Genomic DNA, 9,541 nt, shown 5'->3' with positions numbered 1-9,541 from the left:
ACGCACACTCACACACTCTCACACACTCACACACACACACACACACACACACACACACACACACACACACAACTCGTGTATCCATGAGCAATGTGAGCATTGATGTGAGTGCAGCACGCCCACGCAGGTCCATGTATGTGCACCTCGGTGGTGGGGAACCCAGCTTAGTACACAGGTGAAAAATGAGGTGCAAGTGAGGCAATATCTCTTCACAGTGGAAGGTGGTGCAGTAAGACCCATTAATTTTTTCCAGGAATACTGACAAGAGTTTCACCTATGGAAAGTCCTCTGGCAGAGCTTCCACACGGGCAGAGGCAAAGCACTCATTTACCAAGTCTGAGGTAAAAAATCTTTTGCAAACAGCAAAATGATGCTTTTCTTTATTTATTTTTTATTTGTCTCCTTAAGGGGAGCTTTTTTCCTCTCTGCGGGCCTTCAGATTTCCTGATTCTCCTTTGTTTGTTTGCATGTGGTTCACAGGTAACACTGCCTGGACATGCTGGCTTTAACTGGTTAAAATCTCTGCTGTGCCCCTGTACAGCCCAGCAGGGTCTAGCTGCAGCATCAGCAGTGCTCTGCAAGTAGAGAGCTCTGCAGTTAATTTGCAGCACAAGCCCTGGCCGCACCTGGTAATATTGAATCAGCAATTATGTCAGCACGGGCAGGCCCCTGAGGCATCCCTGCGTGTTTATGTCACATTCCCATCGGCCACGCAGGGGTTCACTGTACACCTGCAGCTCCCAGAGCACTCAGACTGCATTAGGCTCTCCACTTGCGTTAAAAAAAGAAGGAATAAATGGAAGTTTTTAGCTCTTGCAGGCAAAAAGGTGGGAAATACAACGCAAGTGCAGCTGGAAGGTCCAGACACTTGGCTGCTTTGATTTGTGAGTCTCTGAGCTTGGGCAGTATTGTCTATGTGAGGAAGAGTCAAGCCAGAAATATCAAACATACTGAATAAACCCAGTGTATATATTACTCTCAGTAGCAGCTAGTGACAAGCAGCAATAAATTACTGCTCAGAGGGTGTCTGGGGCCAAATGAAAATATACTGTTAAGTGGTACATGAGCACTATCATTATGAAAATACACACCTTGGAGAGAATAAAAGTTGTGCAAAGAGTACAGCTGAGGTGTGCTTTGATGACGATGCATGTATGAGCAATTTGACAGAGCACTGCATTTTAACCTAACGTTGGAGAGCAACTGTACATTCCAGCAGGGTGCCTGGTGGCCCTGTCAGCCTGTGCACAAGGACAGGGATGCTGCTGCCTTCAGACAAACAGTGGGAGGGATGTTATCATGGTCAATAATGGTGTTGGCTCTGTTACCTGTCCAGCAGTTCGTTGTCCCTTGGCACCTGAGGTGAGGTTTTTGTTTGTGCACGAGTGGCAGGGGGTGGTTTGGGCTTAATCCCTGTCCCAGCACAGGAGGGACATGGAGCTTTTGGAGCCAGTTCAGAGGAGGTCACCAACATGATTGAGGGATGGAGCACCTCTGCTATGAGGAAAGGCTGGGAGAATTGGGATTGTTGATCCTGGAGAAAAGAAGGATTTGGGATGACCTAATTGTGGCCTTCCAGTGCCTGAGGAGCTGACAAGAAAGATGGAGAGAGACTCTCTACAAGGGCCAGGAGTGACAGGACAATGGGAGATGGGGTCAGACTGAAAGAGAGCAGGGTTAGATTGGACATGGGGAAAAAATTCTTCCCTGTGAGGGTAGTGATGCCCTGGCACAGGCTGCCCGGAGAAGCTGTGGCTACCCCATCCCTGGAAGTGCCCAAGGCCAGGTTGGATGGGGCTTGGAGCAACCTGGGATAGTGGAAGGTGTCCCTGCCCATGGCAGGGGGTTAGAACTGGATGATCTTTAAGGGCCCTTCCAACCCAAACCATTCTGTGACTCTGTGTCTGAGAAGGGACGTTCTGGCTGTGTGCTAAAGGGGTGTCTGGATTTGGATGTGATTGATATGTCCTGGATGGCTTTTTGTGGATGGCTTGCAGGGAAATCATACAATCTCCCTCCCAGAGGTTTAGTTTTGCTTTATAAGGCTTAATTTTAATTTGTTTTGGTGATATTTAAAGGATATTCAAATATCCTGTGCTCTGCTCATGTCTCATCATTTATTCAATAGGAATGAGGTCTCATTGGAGCTTTTTCCTGGTGTTTTAAAGCATTACAGAAGCTCGTCCTGAGCCAAGAATGCAGTAACATCATATTGGAAATAATGGGAAGAGGTAAATGCTAGAATTACAAATACCACATTAAGGTTATTTCTAAATCATACTAGGGCCTACATCCAAGAAAGAAAAATCAGGCTTAATAAGCACTGTGCTCTGCTGTGTTAATAAGGAGAAGTAAAAAGAGGTTGAAGCTGAATAGAGGTATACAAAAGGGATTGTGTTGCTGGTGTTAGGACAATACCCTAGATTCCCTTCTCTTTAGGCTGTAGGGAGCAAGCAATGCTTTTTAGCTTGGCTCTGAGTCTCTGTTGTAAGTCTTGTTTTCTATTGTTGTTTTTTTTCCCATGTAGCAGACCAAGAAGGGTGTAGAAAAACAGGTCAGTCTGTTGATTAATTTGTTAGGGTAGGAAGCAAACAAGGTAGGATTCTCCAGCTACCTGCAGTTGCCAGTGGCTAGCAGAAGGTGGGCTGGGCCTGCCAGTGGACAAGGAAGACCCAGCCAAAAAGTAGGACTCCATTCAAAGTGGATATCCATGGCTGGCCTGGTTTGGAGCTTCAGAGATGAAGTGTCATGAGTGGTGAGCATTACACCAGTGGTCTGATCTGGATCTGTCTTAGCTCAGAAAAGGTGTCTCATCATCAGAAGGCTGCTTTGGAAAAACATGTTACTGTGGCTATCTCTGCCTGTATGAACACAGTCCTCAGCTTTGAAATTCCCCATCATGCCAAGCTTATCTTCCTTAACCAGGCCCTGCTTTCATTTACATCCCTCCCCACGCTTTTCCTCAACAACCCCTAGCCTGTGCTATGCTCTGTGTTGCCCTCAAGCAAAGGCTGTGGTATTCAGCAAAATGTAAGACAAATACACCTCTGTCCTACTCAAATTCCTACTCAAATTTTCTTCCCTGGCAGCAAGGAGAAGCAAGGAAGTATATTGTTCTGACATCTACTGTCTCCCTTGAGGATGCTGTTTGCCAGGCACTGGGCCTCAGTTTCTCCAGTCTCCCAGAGACCACAGTCTTGCAAGCACTTATCTATGCCCCTTACTCAATATTACGGGATTGCTTACTGCAAAAGCCTTCTGGAGGCTTGGAGTGCCCTATCTCAGATGCTGCACAACAGTAGAGGTGAGAGTGGAATTGAATCCAGGCTGCTTCTCGAGGGTTACTGCTATATGCAGGCTTTTGGTTTGTCTGCCTTGTGCTCTCGGGGTTCATGAGAACTTCAGGGTAAAATCTTCTTGGTGTATTCCAGGAGAAAAAGGGCTGCTAAGTATTGCTCTGTTGAAGCTTGTTTAAGAGCTGCATCACACTGCCTGTGCCATTCACTGTGAGTTAACTCTGGGGCAGCTTCAGCACTGAGCTGGCCAGGAGTGTTCCACAATAACAGAGAGGCTCAAGAGCCCTGATGCATTTCGAGTTTCTTTTTCAGCCCTTATCAGCTTGGAGCAGCTTTTGTTTTACTGTGCTCCTCGGAGGTCCCAGTTAAATCACATCCGTGCTGTGCCAGCTGTCGGCTGTCACTGTAAATCCCTGCTCAGGGTCCCATGGAGCGGCTGAGGTGACAGTGAGCCTTTAGCTGAAGTTCAGAGACACCAAAGAGCTCTGCACATTCAATTTGACCTGGGGTGTGAAGGTTATATCCCCTCTTCACTCACCATCACCACTGGTTGGTTTTCCCAAACCTCTGATATCAGTGTCTAATGCTTTTCTTGCAAAGGAACCAATTTCCTTTTAATAGAATAAATATTACAGATTTCAGCCTGAGTTATTCTCCTAATGCTCTGGTTTATGAATGAGACCCAAAGGTGCATAAACTGAAGGACGATTTATTTTCTGAATGCTCCCATTCCTTTCCTCCCAGAGGCTGGTTCCTATCCAAGCATAGAAGGAAAAATAATACTAAAAAAATATGAAATAGTTTCTCCTGTTGATGACTCAGTGCCTACTCTATGATCTGAACCCCACCTATAGGCTGTGGGTGAACAGGTCTATTTGCAATTGCAAATACGGGGTTTGCAGTAAAAAAAATCCTATCCACTTTGAGCTTCCTTGCCTTGTCAGGTTATTTGTGTGAAAGGAAGAATTCCCAGAGAAGAGGAAAGAGGAGCAAATACTTTGTATGGCTATTTTTGCTGTAAATGCAAAGAAATAACTTTATGCATAAATAACAGGCTGGTTTAGCTTTTCACAGAACCATGGAATCCCAGAATGGTTTGGGTTGGAAGGGACCTCAGACTCATTCCACCCCTGCCATGGGCAGGGACATCTTCCACTATCCCAGGTTGCTCCAAGCCCCATCCAACCTGGCCTTGGGCACTTCCAGGAATGGGGCAGCCACAGCTTCTCTGGGAAGTTGAAATCACCGATTCATCGGTGTCTCCCTTTGCCCCCAATGCTTTGGACATCAGTGTTTGTGTCCCTGGGTGCGAGGGCTGCTGCCGGGCGGGCTGTCCTGCCGGGCGAGCTGTCCTGCTTGTTCCCGCCGGGATCCTGCCGGGATGCTGCCAAATGTGCAGGGAACCGGCTCCCACTAGAGCGCGCTAGGACAGTTAAAATGGAGCTGGTTTTCCGCTGGCATCGCGGTGGAACCATCAAAGATGCCTATGTAAGGAACAGCATTTCTGGTTTTCAGCAGGGATTCTGCTTAAGTTCCCCATCTTTTGAGTACAGTTTCCCTGGATGAGTGTGCAGCAAAGCCAGCTGTAGCTGCCTTAGAGCACTGAGGTTTGGTTTGGGATGAGTGCTGGCAAAAACCTGTTGGAAAGCCCTGGCTTGGACAGAGAGCAGGGAGAAGCTTTGTCCTCAAGGCCTGTCTCATCTCACAGTCCCTTTGCTTGCTGCTCTGTAAGGCAGAGGAAGTGGAAATCCGTGCAGTACCTGGACATGGACAGGGGTCCACCTCAAAGTCCCACTGTTGGTCTGCTGTTGTCATTTGTGCATTTTGAAGCTACCCCTAGCAAACTTGCCCATCTTCACAGGAGAATTTCCTGCCTCCACCCAGGCCCTTAGACCCCTGTCTGCTACCCTCGTTTGCTTCATGTTTACTTAATTAGCCAGCTGAAGTATAATTCCTTTCATGATCTACGGTCTAATACATAAAGATGACAGTGACATGAATCTTGGCTTAGCTTTCAATTTGCATTTTAATTCATTGTGGTTCCCCAGATAGCTGGAATTTGCTCCAACAGGATCTGGAAGATGATGAAATGGGCGGGTGTTCTCCTGTGTCCCAGCGAGAGCCTGGAGCGATAGGTGACATAGTTTTACTGTCCACCAGGCACCATCTCTGGTAGATCTACAGCAAAAAGCAAAGCAAAGGTGAAAAGCAAAAATCCTAAAGGAGGAGCTTTTCTTAGTACAAAATGCAAACAGAGTCATGGCTCTGGTAGTTGAGAAGCATCTGGAAATCAGTGAAGCCTGGTGAGAGAGCCTGCAATGGATTCAGAAGGAACAGAGTGATTTTACATAGCAATCCAGCCCCAATCATCTCTGCTTCACAAACCCCTGACACTCGTACCTAGAGAAGAGAGAGACTGGGCAGGGAGGAAACAGTGATTTCCCTGAGTGGCAGACAAGCCATGTTGGCCATGAAGGGTTTAGGCACAAACCCCATCACTCCATGGGACTCATCTTTCCGTGTGACATCCAGGAGCTGGCTTCCAGGAAAGGAAGTGCTGTGAGCCTGTGTTCAGTTCCAGTTCTGGGCAACCACAGGAACACTGTCAGGCTCACAGGAGACTGACAGCAAACTCAGGCAGAGCTGCCATTTTCCTGAAATACCTGGACAAACAGCACCTTGCCAAAGGTGGCATGAGAAGGCTCTGTGGGAAAGACAGCCATAGGTGGTTATTTATCTGTTACATTAGAGCTAACTGAGATCCAGACCCTGGAGAGCCGGGATGCAGGATAAAAACAGGGCTTGCCGCAAGACCCTGTGAGCTGAATAGAAATCATGGCTAAATAGGAGGATGGGAAGAGAGACAGAGTTGTGTGAAGAGGCATGGCCAGCATCACACAGCAGGCAATGCCACAGCCAGCGAGGCTTGGAGCAGTCTCTAGCTGGCAGATGGTTTTAGTTGCAGCAAATCATCCATTTTCAGATTTTGCTGATTTTATACAGTCTAATTTTAATAACACAAGAAAAGCGTGAGACATTTTTTCATAAATCACTTGTTCCTTTCCTCTTTTTTCTTCCTTAGTAACTGTATTAGGTATCTGCATTTTGGCCTTAGAAACATGGTTAACATTTAAATGAAGAATTGTAGGGACAAAAAATTGAAAATAAATGTTTTCTCTGTGTTCAAAACCCAATGACTTTGGGTTCTCAGGAGTTTCTTGTGCTTTCTGAAAATGCTGTTCTCTTGTATGACCTGCATTCATAATCAGTTGTGGTTCCTTCTTTCTGTTCTGACCTTCCTTGCTCAGAGTCTTGAGTCACAACAAGTCTCGAGTCACAGGACAAGTCCTGGCTTTTCAAAATCGTCTTCCTGATGCTTTATGGCTAGAAAAAGAAGGGTTTTTTCCCCCCCAGAAAACATTATTCAATCAAGCTTTTTCATTTTTCACCTCAAAGCCAAGTTTCTCAGCTTTTCATTAAAAACCAAGTATTTGAAGTTGTTCAGGAGGCCTTAAAATGAACATTTCCAGGTTCTAGAATAAGCACTGTCATTTCCCAGATACTACTTTTCAGGAAAGTAGGATTTAATCATGTAACTTCTGTTCCATTTACTAGGTTCCATTAATATTTTGAGCTAGCTTAGTACAGCTGTTGGGGAATTGGGAAATGCAAGGTTATGATAAGCCAGTGCAAATTCAGTGAGGGGTGTTGGAGTTTCCCTGGATGAAACAGGGGGGAAAAGCCTGTTCACAGCTGAAATCTCTTGGGCAGGACTGAGTTCCATCAATCCTGGGCACAGGGCACCCGCGCTCATGTGGCAAATCCCCCAGAAGCAGCAGGGAGCCTTCAGGATGGGGAAGACAAACACCACCCCTCATTAGGCAGAGCTGAGGCAGGTACTAATTAACCTGGAGCTCCAGTGGTGCTGCTCATGCCTTGTGTCCTGATGATTCCTGACTCTCTTGGAGCAAGGGCAGGATCAGCATTGGCTCTGCTTGTAGTGCAGCTTTCCTCCACCTGTCTCCATGCATTTCAGGCATACAAACTGTGTCCCTGTGCCCATCTGTGCTCAGTGGCTCTGGAGCCACTGGTGTTTTGTGTGGAGCTGTTTTCCTGAGCTAAATTAGCAGACACATGGGGGTGACAATTTTGGCCCTATATGAGTTTGGTGGTAAAAACTGAGCCTGGGACTCAGGCCAAGGCAGCAGGGCCAGAGGGAATTTAATGGGTCTTCCTGCAAAACACAGCTACAGACTTTCAATTTACTTTCTTCAATTTGTCTAACTAATGTCTTCTCCAGCCCTGCTTTTAATTCACGATACTATCATCAATCACATAATTATGACCTCATCTCATTCTCTGTTAAGACTTGGGTGACAAATAAGGACAGGGTCACACTTCAGTTTGTGTTGCTGTGTTTTATTGTCTAGATGAAAAGAAGCAAACATGCTGGGGACAGAATTCCCAAAACATAAAATTCTGCTGACAATTTGCAACATTTAGCTATTTCTGGAGAGCTGGAAAGCAGGACTTTTTGGTTGGTTGGTTTTATTTACACTGTTTTCCACATAAATGCACACCTTGTCAGACCTGGGAACAGACTCCTTTTAACTCATCTCATGAGCACACATCAGCATCATAACAAACACACAGGGAGAAGAACTATTTCTCCAGGTAACAGGCAGCTTAATCTAGTGGGTTAGATAAAAATCGTTCAAATAGAATATGGAAAGTTCTTTTACAAATTAACCACTGCAAGGGACTGAAATTCCAGTGTTAGGCAGCCTCAAATTCCACTGATGCCGTAAGCCATGGCAAGGAGCACACTGAGAGTAGGAATTAAGAACATGATAGAATCATGTGAAAGGGTTTTTACGCCTGAATTAATGATGGAGATTTGGCTCTAATGTTGTGGTTTGGGGAAAGGATGGTTAATTATTCACATCCTGTATTTCTGTTCAGCTTTGACATTTTCCTGCCAAAACCTCCCTTTGCTGACACACTTCGTAATTTTGCTGAGTCATTAGCGTCATCCCATCTGGAAAGAGGGTGGCTCTATTCTTCACAGACATTTTAGGCTGAAGAGATCCTCTTCTAAGCATCTTGGGAAGATCCTGAATGCTGAATTCCATGGGGTTCCTTGTATTCCCAAGAAGGGATAAACCACAAGGCTGAGGGAAGTCTGGTGTTTGAAGTCTGATCCCTGGCTCTGTTGCAGACACTTGGAGCAGACTCTACCCTTGCACTACAGAAATAAACCATGAAGGTTGAAAATTAGAAGAGAAACATTTAGAATGTATGGAGTTTTTTTATAAGCCCATCAATTTTCAAGCTACTTTCACCATTTCCTGAGCCTAACTTTTGAGGTAGGCAATACCACAGAAACAATATCCACTTCCAACACGTGTATATTCACAAGCTTCTCATTGTTGGTACTATGAAAGCATTGCTGTTTCTCCTACAAATAATACCATGCAATACTATTCATAATGGTTTGATGGCATAATGGTCACAGTTGAGCTGTGCCATGCCATGCAGCAGTTTTGCTTCTCATTTCTCGTATTCACACTTGGTAGCTGAAATACTGCAGCCCTCTGAACTTGCTTTCCTGTTTCCCCCTGATTTTCACTCATGCTCAGATTAGCACTTAGTCATTTTTACAATCCCTGCCTTTCCCTGTGTTCTCTTCTCTACAGCATGACCAAAATTTGTTTGCACAGGATTTTTTATGAGCTTCTGCCCTCACTAAAAAAGGGCCAACTTGTCTTGGGAAGTTTCCCCCATCAGTTTTGACATCTCCTGCAGTTTGCCATTCCTTAGCATTAATTTCTATCACTTCCCCCGATTTCCCTGGAAGAAATTCTGATTAGGCAGTAAGTGCTGGGCTATCCATCATCTCATGCCAGTCACAAGTCACAGGGTTCTTCTCAGCCTGGAAGGCGCCGATCGTTCTTAATCAAGCCGAGCGTGCCACGGGTAACAGAGCTAAAGACCCGATTTCCGTGGCCATCCCCCTCCTGGGATCCTGTCTGAGCACGGCAGTAAGGCAGAGCTATTGTGAGAGCCCTGTAGCACAGCCCTGCAGCACAGCTGATTAAACCCCTGCAGAGCTCAGAGGGCTTCACAAAAGTCCTGTCAGTCAGCTTGCATTTGATTTCGGGTCTGATTTTCATTTGTTTACAGTGTCGCCCATTATGTGTAGAGTGTTTGCTAAACACTGAAGAATAATGGTCCTGTCCCAGGTA

The sequence above is a fragment of the Lonchura striata genome, chromosome 8 (genome assembly GCF_046129695.1).
Source record: "Lonchura striata isolate bLonStr1 chromosome 8, bLonStr1.mat, whole genome shotgun sequence".
NCBI classification, from domain to species: Eukaryota; Metazoa; Chordata; class Aves; order Passeriformes; family Estrildidae; genus Lonchura; species Lonchura striata.
This window is presented reverse-complemented; position numbering follows the sequence as displayed.